The sequence below is a fragment of the Aedes albopictus genome, chromosome 1 (assembly GCF_035046485.1).
Source record: "Aedes albopictus strain Foshan chromosome 1, AalbF5, whole genome shotgun sequence".
NCBI lineage: Eukaryota > Metazoa > Arthropoda > Insecta > Diptera > Culicidae > Aedes > Aedes albopictus.
The window spans coordinates 8,770,468-8,786,398 of NC_085136.1; the positions used below are offsets into that span (position 1 = coordinate 8,770,468).

At 38.5% G+C, this 15,931-nt stretch overlaps 1 protein-coding gene across 6 annotated transcripts in view; it reads right to left on the minus strand.

Annotated features, from left to right (window-relative positions):
- LOC109424932 (potassium voltage-gated channel protein Shaker) overlaps positions 1–15,931 on the minus strand; it is a 623,864-nt gene that overhangs the window by 261,239 nt on the left and 346,694 nt on the right. The window lies entirely within an intron of this gene.

Genomic DNA, 15,931 nt, shown 5'->3' on the forward strand with positions numbered 1-15,931 from the left:
AATACTTGAACATCTGTATAATGTTTGTTATATCAACGAGCAGTAGAAATTTTGGACGATCCGATTGAAGTCATGCCTTTACTATGTACAGATAACACAGCGCAACATTTTCTTGTCTCAAGACCAAACTTAAATATGTGTCTCTGACAGGTTTTGGGCCGCTGAATCCGAATGCGGGCTCAGATTTGCTCTAGCACGTCACAATTTTGAGCTATACCCTAATTAATAGGGTAAAATGTGCGATTTTGGGCTTTTTTGACTGCCATTAAGCATGGAAATACTTTTTTTTAGCAATCAGAAGGTAAATTGGTCAATTAACATCTAAATTAACAACTCATGCAAAATATTTCATTTTACCAAATCAAATTTGATAGATTTAAGCATTTTATGTTAGTATCGAAACTTGCATGCAACTTTTGGAGGGTGACTTGTATGGGAAATATCGTACCTAACATAAATCGCTTAAAACTATCGAATTTGATTTGGAAAAACAAAATATTTTGCGTGAGTCGTTAGTTTAGATGTTAATTGAGCAATTTACCTTTTGATTGCTTAAAAAAAAATAATTCCATGCTTAATGGCTGGCAGTCAAAAAAGCCCAAAATCGCATATTTTACCCTATAAATTATGGTATAGCTCAAAATTGTGACGTGCTAGAGCAAATCTGAGCCCGGATTCGGATTCAGCGGCCCAAAATCTGTCAGAGACACATAAGTTTGCTCTAGAGACAGACCAAAAGTTATTTTTTGTTACGCTGTGTAACCGTAGATGGACTACAATTAGACCTATTTGCATGCGAAAAACAACGGTTAGCTCCAGAAACCAATACTACATCGAACAGGAGTAAGTAATAGCCTCGACTAGATTCCTGAGTACCCGGGATGGCCTGGCTGAAGTCAGACCTTGAGTTCATTGAGCTGTAGATAAACTGTAATCACATGTTTTACTTATGTGGAGCCTCTGTGCACTACATAAACTCATATTCTATCATGTGTCAATAAAGGCCTCGCACAACTATTCCTAGGAATGATGACCTAAGCGAAGTCATGCCTTGACTTCAGAGTACCATAGACGGATAACAATGAGAGTTTTATGCACGCGGGAAGCAATGGTTAGCTCCAGAAACCAATACTACATCGAACTGGAGTGAGTGAATTCCTCGACTCATTGTTGTCCGTCTATGGTTCTCTGAAGTCAAGGCATGACTTCGCTTCGGTCATCACATTTTCCTAGGAATAGTTGTGCGAGACCTTCTCATTGACACATGATAGAATATGAGTTTATGTAGCGCACAGTGGTTCCACATAAGTAAAACATGTGATTACAGTTTATCTACAGCTCAATGAACTCAAGGCCTGACTTCAGCTAGGCCATCCCGGGTACTCAGGAATCTAGTCGAGGCTTTTACTTACTCCAGTTCGATGTAGTATTGGTTCCTGGAGCTAACCGTTATTTTCCGCATGCAAATAGGTCTAATTGTAGTCCATCTACGGTTCTCTGTAGTCAAGGCATGACTTCAATCGGATCGTCCAAAATTTCTACTGTTCGTTGATATAACAAACATTATACAGATGTTCAAGTATTGGAGCAAATAAAAGCGATAAAAATAATTGAACATAATCCTTGGTGTTTATTTCGAGTGTTCATGTTTTGTAAGGACGGATTTGGACCATCCATCGAGATATTCAGGAAATATTAGTAGTACCACAAAGGCAACACATGTTCTGAAAATGTCTCCGATGACCTATGGGGTCAATAAGAGAATAATATCTCGTGTTTATTTTCATTCGAAAACAACAAACGCAAATGAAGACTTGGATGGTTCAGAAATGTTGAATATCTCAAGAACTCGAAAGAAACGTATAGGAAAATCTCAAATTCGAACCTATAGCAACATCAACTATCGTTAGGCAACGAAATGTGCAAACTCCCATTGAAAAATTTCGTTAAGAAGAAAGTTTTGGCGGTGCAAATCGTACTTGGCCTTATTTTTGCCCGACTTGGCCCAGTGACCCCCGGCATTATTCCGTCCAGAAGTCCAAAAAAATGTTGATCCCGTATATTTCCAAAACTATAGTGTTGTGCGAGTTTGTGTTCAAAATTTCGATGTATTCTGTTGAGAAATGGGCTGTTGGCGATTTTTTTGAACTTTTATTTTTTTTGCCTGGGGTCAAACGGGTTAAAAAAATAGATCTTGAGTAGTATATTTTGAAGCAAGCATTAAATTTTGCCACAAAAAAGCTTTTTGAAAAACTGCTAGAAAAAATCATAGTAATTTTCACTATTTTGTCCAAAAATCATTTTAAATATCCCGAAAAATTGTAAAGTTGGTATCATCAGACGCAGGCTACTTTGATTAACACGAGTGAAGTGCTAAAATTGATAAATTTGCAAATAACACTAGTTTACAGCGTTTTTGAACTCGGTAAGCTGATGATCGTTTTTGGCGTAGAATCATGCCCTGAGTTCGAAAACGCGGAGGAAAAATATTACAGTAGAGCGGAAATTTTTTCGACTTTCCATACAAGGTTGATGATTTGAAATCGATTTTTGTTCTATTTTTAAGCAGAGTGGCTTACTTCACACATCTCATTCTCCGTAATTAATTATCCGATTGACCTGAATTTTTTACTGTATCTCGCCTACATATGATATGTCAAATACACGTTGAGAAAGAATTTTAAAATGTTTTTTTTCTTATTTAAAAAAAATACATTTCTTCATATATTTTTGTAAATTTTGCAAAAATTTAAGGAGATCGTCCCCAAATCTCGTCAATATCTTGAATTTCATCAATCTGACGCAAATACTGCCTTCAGATGATCGAATGGTATTATATCCAGCTTTTATTTTATGGAAAAAGATTTAAAATTGGTCGAACAAAACGCAAAATATTTGAATTTTAGTAAATCCCATATTTTAAAAAGTTGTAATACTCGATATTGAGCCAAAACTCATAAACTGTTCTGCTTTAAATTTTTAGTATAACTTTGTTGTTTGAAGTCACACTACTTTGGTGTCTTCGGCGACTTTACTTATTTTTGAACGCTTCACAACTTTGCAGAGGACGGGAAACCTCTAGGACGTGAAACAAAAAAGTTAGTATCGCAGCGCCACCTATGCGTCAAAATTACCAGCTAATTTTCTTCACCACATAAAAGTACAGGTAAAATAAATACAAGTCTCCGAAGACACCAACTCAAAAAAATGAACTCCGAAAACGCTAGAGGTTTTTACTTGCTAGATCCCGCTCCTGGCCCAGTGTGCACTGTTCAGGGATGCCAGATGATTTCTTGAAAAATCTGTATCACTCTTTTAAAAAATCTGTATCCCATACAAAATAAAAAGAAATCTGTATGGAAGCTCAAAAATCTGTATAACAGATAAATCTGTATATATGGCATCCCTGGCACTGTTTGACGTTATGCCAAATATTTTGTCAAACAGTTTGTCAAAGTATCCGTTGATCAAATATTCAGCGCAAACATATTTGCTCTAATGCTTTGTCAAAGTGCTGTGCTGATTGAACATGGATCGGACTCTGATAATATCACGTATATGACATCCCTATTCCTACCCAACAGGATTGTTTGCAGCCAACATCAATTGGGTTCCCCCATTGACAATGCATTTGAGTTCCCTAAACATTGGTACAAGATGCGGGAATCGAAAACGTGACGTCATCGCACCCTGGTGGATAAAATGCTTTAGTTCTGAGCTTTTTTTGTGTAAGGAAAACTACACAGGTGTTCCTTTTGGAGATTCTTCCAGCAATATCATCAATTCCTTCCGGAAATTCCTCGAGCAATTCGCTTCTGTGGATTCCTTCAGATTCTTTTATGGATTTCTTCTAGGGATTTCTGCTGCAATTCTTTTAGAACTTCTTAAGAGATTCCTTCAAACGTTTATCTGCGATCGCTCCAAGAATTCCTTCTAAAAATTTCCTGGAGAAATTTCGAAGTTAATTCTGGAGGAAATTACGCACAACCCAACTAACAATCACTCGTTAAACAAGAACCTTCATGACGAATTAATTGCCATCCTAGAAATGATGAATTGAAGCACTCAAATCAAAACATAAATTCCCCGTGGTTAAACAATGACCATACTTCGACCCCTATTCAGCAGTGGTGAATTAGCACAGAGCCACAGGACATTATGGTTAACAACTGAACAACACATTAGTTCAGCTGCTGTTCAGTATGAAACATGTGTTTTTCGTCCTTTACTCTGAGTCGAAGTATGATGAAACAAAAGCGCTTGTTCGACTTGTTCAAACATATTTTACAGATACATGTGCTAATTTGCACATTAGCTTGAGAAGAAGCAGAATAAGGTCTTGTTAAGCTTTTTTATATAGAAATTTCTGCAAGTCAAATAGAATGCTTATTAAACTCTTGAAAGGCGTTTTAAATTATCATTGTTAATACCCAAACGATAGGTTGAACATTGGATACTTTTTCAATTAAAAAAGCATTTGTACAGTAATGTGTACAGTATAATTTTAGTTCATCGATCATTACTATTATAAAGCACCAATTCAGCATGCATGCTTGTTTGTGGCATGCAATTGTTAGTTGGGAAGCTTACGAAGAAATGCAAAAATGAAGCAATGGATGAGTTCTAGAAGAAGCTCCTGAAGGAAAAGATCCAATAAAAGAGCCTGCAGGAATCCCAGAAGAAACTCAAAAGTATTTCAATGTCAAGATAAGCTTTTCGACGAATCCCAAAGGGATCTCGTAATGGGAAAGGGGAGGAGAATTTTAGAAGAACCAATTCCTGACAAAAAACCCTGCATTCTAAGAGATGTTTAAGATTACCTAGAGTATAGACTGTTTCAGAAATTATAAATACACTAACGATAACCTGCCATTTCATTTTGAGCACATTATCCAAAAAAGATTCTTCTAGCTCTACTAGTAAACATGCTAACGAAGCAAATAATACCAATTTTGTTAATGTTTCTGGTAAAAGTTAAAAAATAGGGCTCTGTAAACAAGATGATTTGAAGTTGCACAAAGTGGCCAAAAAATGTAGCATAGTAGAAAAGAAAAAAAATCTCACAGATAAAATATTTATTTTCCAAACACAATAGAAATTGCTGTATCGATAATAAAAGATATTTCTCGATTGGTAAGAGTAATTTTTACTGGAATATTTGATCAAGAACCACCATTACGGGTCTTCTCAAAACAAAAATTTTTGTTTCAAATTTCTCAACAACACCAGTAGCAACAAACGTTGAGCAAACGAATGTCTTAATTACTGCTTACTGCATTCGTTTTTATGGTATGACGAGCTTTGCCATCTGAAGGATCGAATGAGCTGAAAAAATGGGTTTGTTAAGATTAAATGCGTTCAGGAAAGCTAAAAAACTGTGTGGTAGTTCTTATGTTCCGTAGAAAACCCTTAAAAATGAGAAACCTGATCTCCGAAAAAATGTTGTGGAAAAGCCTTTTTCGATTTTTCCCAAATTTTGATCAGGGCATTCCTTGGACAACTTGTTGAGAAAGCGAATGTGATAAAAATTTAGATAATTTTTGGTATTTAGTGATGAATAATGTTGAAATCATTAAAAAACACCTTTGTGCAAATGCAAATTTGAAAAAAATAGTTATTTGTTAGAGAACTCGATTGTTCTTTTAAATATCAAGACAATTGAAAGGAAATATAAAAATATGGAGTACAAAGTGCTATACTCTGAAAGAAGTAGGTAAAAATCATTATAACAGTTCATTTAGTTTACTAAAAAAAGTGTATTTATAATTTCTGAAACAGTCTATAATCCCACGAAAACATCATTTGAGGCACCTAATATAAGTTCTACAGATATTTTATCCCGCGAAGGAATTCCTGAATGAATCTCACTAAAAAAAACCCTGTGGAACTCCTGGAGAACTTTTTAGAGGAACTTCTGCAAAAACCCCAGAAGGAACTTGTTAAGGAATGCCACAAAATATTTATTGAATATTTATTATTTACTAGCTGTACCCGGCAAACTTTGTCTTGCCTACTGCGTTTTTTGACATTTCAAGACCGAGTCCCCGTACGCGGATTGCATGGAAAACCGATTTTCAAAAAAACTTCAGTCTCTCCATGTTTTTTGTCTCATAAACCTTCCTTGGGTGAAAACTAACAGAATAAAACCAAGATGAGCCAAATCGGACCTGCCGTTCGCAAGTTATGCGCGGTCCCACGTATGTCACTGCATTTTTATATATATAGATTTGAGCACTTCTGGAGGATACTATTTCTTGAATTTCCTGAAAGTTTCGTGGATGAATGCGATTAGATTTCCCAAAGGCATCATAGAATAAATTATGTGTTGGAATTACCGAAGAAATGGGGGTTGAACCTATTAGAGATTGAATAGCCTGCTATTTTGTTGCTTGTTCTCATCTGGCTCAGCTGGTAAGGAGACATTCCAGGATCTAGATTTGATGTGTTTTTGATATGTGTGATTTATTTTTGGTATTTTAACTTCTGATGCTATTTTTTTTTTAAATTTTAGGAGGATTCAGGCAAACTTAGCCTTTGAGTAAATGCTAATCATAATATATTACTTTACAGGTGAATATATGAATAGCTAAAAAATTTCTGTCATAACGTAAATAACACACAACACGCACATATATACACATACATAACAATTTTACAGGGTCATTGTTCTTAACATATCGTGGGTTGAGGGCGAAATCTTCGACCCCAGCTATTGGGAGTATCCTGTCTTACGAGGGCAAGGGCTTGATTGTGCTTGTGGTTTCGTGCAAGTGTGTCTCTGCTTGCGGGTCCACACAACTGTTTTTGGCCCTTCATACAGGATTCCAGATTATTTCAGTGCTTTAGAAAGATGCCTCGCTACCAGTGTACGCAGAATATGGTACCGCAAGCGAAAAATAGGCAACAAAGAAGGCACGGCAACAACGCTTTGTTTTTTTCGTTAGCAGATAATGACAAAATTGCTCCCGAGTTTGTTCACAACAAAAACGGTAGGAATATTTGTCTCGTTCTATTCGCATCGTGATTTTCGCATTGTTTTACAACTGAAACTCGACTCTGAGGATGGCAAGAGTCTTAATTCGTCCAAATGCGCATGAATTCGAAGATGTGGGTCAAAAATTTCAGCAAAAAAGCCGGAATATCGGCACACGCACGGAAAGCGATGTTTGTTTTATTGCTCTCATCACCTGACATGTGTTTGTTGCGGAGCGCCTTTGTTACCAACATGCACCGCTTAGGACAAAGCGTTTGTTTTTCAGTGTGATCCGTTTTTCGTACCCTGCTCGCTACAATAGAGCAAAATGATCAACATTATCAATATGTAGAGCAGCTTTTGGCATTGTTTCTAATGGTTTCCTCAGGAAATTTTACAATAAATTTTAAGAACAATCTTTGAAGATATTTATCGAGAATGTTTTATAGTATTGACGAATTTCGCGCCAGGGGCTGGCAGCACCCTCTCAGAATCGAACGAAACTTTGTGGGCATAAACAATAGGTCTTTAATAGGTATCATTTGAACGCTTACAGCGCCACCTAGCGGCAAAAATCAAAAGCTTAAGATTTCTGCATACATTTGGCCAAGTTTTCCCATACCAACTTCAAGCTCGTTGAGCGCCCCATTAGGGGCCATGCACAAATTACGTCACGCTTTAGAAGGGGAGGGGGCGAGGTTTTGCAGAACGTGACGACCCATACAAACAATGGTGAGGTCCCATATAAAAAGCGTGACATAGAGGGGAGGGGAGGGGGGTTGAAAAAGGACGTATTTTGTGTGACATAATTTGTGTATCACCCCTTAGACTAACTCGTTTTCGCTCAAATGCTGAACGTAGCTCCTGGGAGTCCAAAACAATCGATACAGGAGGTAAGACTTGTCATTTTTCGAATTTTATGTTTTTCATATAAGTGTGGGCCACCCTAATACGCCCTTTTCAAATGGTAGTCTAGATAAATGTTAGATTATGCAAAATTGCTTCTTCAAAAATTTTTTAAACATCCATAAAGTTTCATTGGTTGATGAGAGGCTACTGAACCTATATATGGCCATGTTGGCACGAAACACGATGAAAAATATTCACTCAATGTGAATTTGAAAAAAGTTTTTGTTAGAAAAACTTTTTTCCCTTAAATATGTCACTGCAACATTGTTTGGAGAAAATGTAGGTAATTGAAATACCTTTCAATTTGAAAACATAGGGTTTTTTGTAATATCGATTTAAATTTTTAAAACCTTTTTTTTCAGTGTAGGAATTAATTTTGTATTTTTTAGATATTTTTCTAAAAACTTCATGGAATTTCACGATAGTCCGCCATACAACACTTTTTTGTAGGTCTTGTCATTTTTGAGTTACATCGATTTGAAAAAAATCTATGAAAAAAATTAGGCCCTCTTTAAATGTTACTCTTGAAAAATTTCAAAAAACCAAATATGCAAAGTTGCTTAGAAAGACCTATTGTTTATGCCCACAAAGTTTCGTTCGATTCTGAGAAGGTGCTGCCAACCGTTGGTCGAGTTGGCGCGAAATTCGTCTATTGTGAATTGAATTGTTGAAAAAAAATGCAAGGAATTAAAATCGTTCGAAATTTGCTCGGCTTTCGTAGTTTATTTTTAACGCAACTGCTTCCTATCGCCAGCCGTAGTTCCAACCGCGGAAACCGCCTTCAACCATAAATCAGCTCATCTGCTTTGCCTCACAGCTTAATGGCTCGTCTCAATGGGTAGATAATCTTCTTTTCTAACAACTCACTCATCACCCCTCTGCCCTATAGTACTGTATGCTCGCTCATAGGACGTTCTAGTTCAATTCATCCCATTAACCACCAAGCGTCTCCATTTCTGCGCTCGCTCATAATTCATTTACTGTGTGCGAAATTTCCGTTGGCGCATTAAATTCCCCCTCTCTCGGCTATCATTCTGCCCGTAACGCTGGCGCGCCCTGTTCGAAAGGCAAATCCTCGCCCTGTATCCCCTTTATTTCCATAAGCGGCCAAGCCAAAAGCTTTAACCAGTAGTGGAATAATGAATTTAGGAAAAAATAAAACGCGGAGGAAAGCTTGAATCGCTGCCAACCAGAATGAAAAGGATAATAAACTCGCTGAATGAGAATCCACACCGCTGTGCTGTAGCTCCAGTACCCTCCTCACACATCACAACCATCATGGTATCGTAAGCAGGCGATACCTACGAGCAAAGCAGGCTATGCTGTCCACTCGGTAAACCACGTTGCTGCTGCATAAATTCTAACCCGACGACGACGACGACATGTGTATGTAGGAGGCCATGAGTTCAGAGGGATCGCATCGCATCGCAACGCAACGCAACGAGCCAATAAGTTTTTAGCCCCGTCACTGTCCTACCCCTTCCCATTGTACCGATTCGCCATTAGGGTGGCTCAAAATATCACAAGTCAAAAATATTGATGCTCTGGTTAAAATTTCAGCTAAACCTGTTGAACCCCATACAAAACCCATAAAATCCCATACAAAAAGAGCAAATAAATCGATGTTATCTCATATAAACTTCCAAGCAAACTAGAAATGAGTATAGCACCGCTTAATTGTTAACGAATTGAGCTGAAATTGGGACCAGAGGATTGTGGCAACATGTACAATAAAACGGGCAGCTTGCCTCCTCTTTCATCTCGCTCATTCTCCTGCATGTTTAGGAGAGTGAGTAAGAAAAAAGAAAAAGCTGGCTCCGCTAATGATCTAGAGTCACCCTAACCACCATCATTCAACTAACGTTTGTATATTCTTCACACAACGCTCGCTGTGTGTGGTGTGGCGCGCAGCACTCTGTTTGAAGCGGCGGGCGTGGCTTTCAATACGAGATAAACATTAGCAACGAGTTCAATAGCAAAAGCAACCAGTGCAGTGCAGTGGCTGCAGGGTAGGGTGGGGGCAGGAAGCGATGACAAAAGGTTGGTAGCCTACTTTCTTTCTTTCTGGTTTGGCGTGGTCAGCTACCCTGGCTGGGTGGATGATTCTCACGAGCGGAGGGAGTTTCTCACATGTGTGGGCAAGTGGGAAAGGTGGACCAGGGGCAGGACGGATCGATTGATTTTTATTCCAATCTCGTTTCCGCACTGGTGGCTATCGATGTCAGCATGAATAATATGCTTTTGCGGTTTGGCGATACTATGCAGCACCGTTGTGTTGCTGCTTATATGGGTGCGAGACACGCTTGTTGGTGACAATGGAGGAATGTGTGACATGTTGTACCAACATACCTCGGATGAGAAGGGTTTATGATAGGCAGAATTTTCCGAGAAACTTAGAGATGGATCTTCCAAAGAAATTCAGATTTCTATGAGCGTTCAGAACATCGATTTCACAGAGTTGTTGTCCGGAATTCTCTCCGATTTCTCTGTCATATACTTCCTGCTTTAGCTGGCTTTCTGAAGCCGTTTATCACTGATGACCACCCCAAAAAACATTTTGATAACCACTTAGTCCTGTAGAGGTTTTAATAACCGTCATACAACCTTTTACATTGGAACCTATTTTTATGCACATGGCTGGGGTGCATATATTAAAAAAAGGCATAAAAAGAGAGAAGTTTGGACTTTAATGTGGGAACCCAACAAACATTTTAGCTGTAGAAGAGCTGAACAAACAACTTTCAAGCAAACTTCAGCTTAAGAAACTGTTCTTCAGCTATCTCTGTTACTTGGGAATCTAGTTCGCGAGAACAGGTTCTGCTCCTGGGCATTTGAGATGGGGCTTAGGGGGTTTCCAGAAAGTTCCAAAAGAGCCCAAAGAAGGGTGTGCCAAGGGGCTTCAGGGGCGATTCAGGGGCTTGTTTCAGGGGTTTTCAGGAGCTTTTTAAGGACATTCTTTCAGGTTTCAAGGGGCTTAAAGTACAATTCAGAGGATCTCAGGATCCTTTCGAGGGCGTTACGAGGGGTTTGAGTGGCGTTTCAAGGCATTTCAAGTCGTTTGAGAGAGTTTCAGGGGGTTTCGGAAACATTCTCTAGAAGTTTTAGTGGTGTTTTGTAGCATTTCAGTGGCGTTTCAAGGGATTTTAAGGTGCGTATCAGGGGGTTTCTTAAACCTTTTAAAGGCGTCCAAAGGGGTTTCAGAGGCAAACCAAATTGATTATAATGATTTCAAGGGCGTTTCAATGGGATTACGGTGGTTTCAGAGGCGTTTCGAGGCATTTCAGGTCGGGGCAGTATCAGAGGGTTTCATGAAGACCCTCAAGGTGAAGATATGACGAAGCCACACCTCGAATTTTTAAGAGTACAATTATATGAAGAACCGAATGTCGGTTTGCGCTGAAAAGTTGATCGATCGGTTGCCCGCTGGCGGTGACCCTTCATCAAAGGGCATTTCAGGGGCGGTTCAAAAGATATTGTGATGAGATCTGAATCTGATGAAAACACTCTGGAACTTCCTGAAATGCCTCCGAAATCCCTCTTAAACCTACATGAACCCCATGTAACGCACCTGAGACACTCCGGAACCACTGAAAACGCCTCCGTAACACCTCTGAAACCTGCTGGATGCTCTGAAACTTCCTGAAAAGCCTCCAGAAAACCCCTTCGACTCCATGTAACGCACCCGAGATCCTCTGAAACTCCCGAAAACGCCTGCGTAACACCTCCGACACCTACGAAACTTCCTGAAATGCCTCCTGACTCCCACTGAAAATGATCTGAAATTTGCTGAATCTCCATAAAACACCCTTGGACCCCAAGTAACGCATCTGAGACCCATCGAAATTCCCGAAAATGCCTACTCTGAATTCCAACGAAAATGCTCTGAAACTTCCTGAAATGTCTTCGTTCCCCCTTAAACTCCCTTGGACCCCATGTAATGCACTTGAAAAGTTCCAAAACCCCCAAAAACGCCTCTGAATCTAGCCTTAAAATGCTATGAGACTTCCTGAAATGCCTCCGAAATTAAGAGACCCACTCGGACCCCCTGTATCGCACGTAAGACCCTCGGAAACCTCCAAAATCGTACCTGTAACACCTCCAAAGCCTGATGAAAATCCCCTGAAACACTCTGCAATGCTTTCGAAAACCCCTTCAGACTCCCGAAAACCCCTGAGATCTCCATGTAACCTTCCTTTGCTCTCCCCTATAAATACCCCCAGGCCGCCGTTGCAATAGTGAGAAGCAGGGCATAAAAAAGGTGAAATTCCCCCAAATCTCTAGAAATGCCTTGACTGCCTTTCCAGAAACCTCCGTAGGTTTCCCTTAAACTTTACTGGAGCCCCCTAAAATACCCTTAATCACACTGTAACGAATTATAACCCCTGAGGAAACCTCATTGAGAGCCTTAAAGATTTACCTTAAACTCTACTGAAGCCCTTTGCAATTCCATAAAACCCATAGAAACGCCTCTAGCCCCAGTTGACGTCCTTCGATCTCTCCTTGGAACGCCCTGATACGCATTCAAATGAAAATCCCCCTGAGACACCTGTAGAGTTCGTCTGCTTAACTCCATGAAAAACCCATCAATTCATTGAATACGTTTTGAAACGCTTTGAAATGCCTTGGAACCCCTCATAAAACCCCCTGAGATCTCAGTAGACTTCCCTTGATCTCTCTGGAGCTCCTCTAAGACTATTTCCAACAACATGACAACACTCGTAACGTTTTGAAACCTTAGATACACTCTAAGGTCCTCTGAAACCCCACGAAATCAACCAAATAGATCAGAAGGAAGAGGTTCTTAGAACCATAATAAAACCAAAATAGAAGCTATAAGTTTTTATAACGGTTCTCAAAACTCTTACAAGACTTATTGGTCATTAAAATGTTACTTAGACCATGAAATTCCTGAAATACTCCGATACAATTTTCTCGCTCACGAAACGTCTTGAAAACCTTCTGAAACTCTCTGGCAGTAACCTCAAAAGACCCCTATACAGATTTTTCTGCATCGTCGTATTGAGGTACAAGGTTGCTGAAATCCAAAGATGACCGTCACAACGGCCAGCCTGCATTATACTCGAATGCTAGTGATATTAGAAAGTTAGTGGGTGATTTCTGTTGATTTCGTGAGAGAGCTGTGGTATTCAGACGCTTCACCAGTCAGTTATCTTTCCAGAAGATCATCCACAAGCGCTTGCGCAAAGTTCCTTAAAAAAAGAAGTATACTTCCAAAAGGAATTTTCGATGTATTACTCCAAAAACTCGTTCAAGTTTTTTCCAAGGACTCTTCCAGAATGACAAAGAGCTCGTACGAAAACTTTTCCAAAGACTCGTGCAAAAATTACTTCCAATGATTTCTTCGGGAATTCCCAGTGTGCGTTTGGATTGCGAATTCTCCTGTGAAATCCACGAAGAAGATGCTGGAAGCGGGAGAAATTTTTGAAAGAACTTCCGTTTTGACTCTGAGGAACCCTGTAACCCTGTAAAATATTTTAAGAATTCTTGTAAGCTCCCAAATCCCAAGAAATTTTTGGAAAAAAACTTGGAGAAATTGGAGCTACCAGCAATATCTAGAGCATTTCTCAAAGGAATTCTTAAGGCAATTTGTGAAGAAATTTTTTAATTATTTTTTGAAGAATTTCCCAAAACAGTCGCAGCGACATCCTTGATGGAAGAATCTCCTAAATTATTTCTTGGAAGATTTTCTTGGAGAATGCTTGGAGGAAGCATGGTAGCCATGGATGAATTTTTGGGGGAATTATTGAACAAAATTTCAAAAATTCCTGTAGGAATCTGGGTGCTGCTAATCAAATAAATAACAAAAAAATAAATAAAAAGGAATATTCGCGGTTAATTTTCTGGAAGTATTACCAGAGCATACTTCCTGGAGGAACCCATGGTGGAATTCCTGAAAAAATCTTTCTAAATATGTCTGAAGTACGTGCGAGTACGTGCAAGAATTTCTGAACAAAAAAAAAATTGGAAGAATTTCAGACTTTTGTGATACTTATGTGATACTGGCACGCAGGGTTGTAAATGTCACAAAAATTTCCTTAGGCTATTTGAAAGTTTCACTACCCCCCAGCGAGAAATGTTTATAGACGATATCGTAATTTTACCATAACTTATCAGTATTATGGTTTGTATTCAGGAACGGAAATTTACATTGAAAATTAAAGATCTGGAAAATGTCATGACATTTTCGTGACATTTTACAACCCTGCTTTCACGACTATTACTTGTAGTATTCTCGAAGAATTCTTGGGAGAACCTCTTCTCTTCAAGATAATCTGCAGAGAAACTTTTGGAAGAACTGAGAAAATACATTTTTGAAAAATTTCCGAAGGAGCAACTGGAAGAATTCTTGGGGAATATTTGTAGGATTTTTAGCAATTTCTGAAATAATCTGAGGAGAATCTCAGGTGCTGGAAGTCAACCCCGGATGAAATCTTGGAGGATGTTTTTAAAGTGTTTTCCGATCAATTTTCTGAAAAACCGCTTCAAAGCGCTCTTAGAAGAATTTTGGGAGGTATCCTTGGATGAATTCTAGAAGTAATCCTTGATGGAGTAATCATTGAAGCCATTTCCTGATGAAAATTTGAAATTTTTGTTAATATCTGGACTTTTAGAAGCAGTACTGTGTAAACCTTGATTTGATTATTACACGCAAAAAAATCCGTTCCGATATACGTGCACTTTCAATCATGGCAACGGGAACAAACGGGAGCTATGCATAGCAACGATAACAACAATAAGAAATGTACACCGTGAACTAGATTTCACGTTTTCTAGAACGCCCATATTGACAGCTGGAACTAGTTCCCGTTCACGGTGTATATTTGCTTGTTCTCATATTTGCGTTTGTTTGTTCACGTTTATCAGAACGGTTTTCTGAGCGTGTACCAAGGAAATTTCTAATCAATTCTCGGTCGATCCTCCGAAAGAATTTCAAAAGAAGCTTCTGGAAGAATCCGAAACGAACTTCTGGAACAATTTTCGCACAGACGTCTACAAACATCGCTGCAAAACTTCGATAATTCGGAAGAAAGATCTGAAAATTTCAGCAGGAGCTTCAACTGCCGGAGTTATTTCTGAGAAAATTCCAAAACGTATTTCTAAAAGCATTCCCTTACGAACATCTGGGAAAATATCTGAAAAAAGTGGAATAAATCGCGGAGGAAATCTAAGAGGAGCATCTGGAATAATTCCCGTAGAAATTGAAAGAGTTATTGGAAATACTTCTGTAAACATTTTACAAAATCTTCTTCCATGAAGAATTTTTGAGAAAACTTTTAAGTTTTTTAAGATACCCAAATTTAGAATATAGGGTGACAATGGGTATTATCGGCAGGTTTGTTCTCTTCGTCATGGGGGATTTTTGTCAGCCAAATTGCCTGAAACTTGGCCATGTAATTCAGCTTAGTTGGGAAGGATTTGAGACCAACTTTGAGTTCAATAGGTTTCAAAAAACCCCCTAAGACGAAGAGAACAAAACGGCCGAGAATAGGTAATTTCCCCTAGTAGAAATTTCGAAGCAATTTTCGGGATAATTCTGAAGTTTGTCTACAACATTTTAAGCTCACCCCATACTTACATAATACAGACAGCTCGTTCACTGTAACCAACGTTCCAATTGACTTATTGCCAATCTCCCATATCTAACGTTGCGAAAGAATTTATGAATTTTTTTTTTTCTTATTGAAAGATAAAAAAACTTTCTATTTTCTTGAAATTTTGAAATATCAACCCATAAACTCACCAATAACATAAATATTCGAAAATCCTCCCGTTTACATCACTATTTTCTCAGTTGATTCTTCTTCTGAAATCGTCCTCCAGATTAAATTGACTTTTTTTTTGGTTATCAGAATCAGAGATGCTAGATTAGGGTAATTCGCTAATTGTTGAACACCACCCAAATGTTGAACAGTTTCTGAAAATTTGATTATAAATGTTACTTAAGTAATTTTTGCTCAGCGTAAACGTATGATGTAGATGCGTATACATGTGTGTTACGATATTGATCCAATTAAGTTACAAAATTAT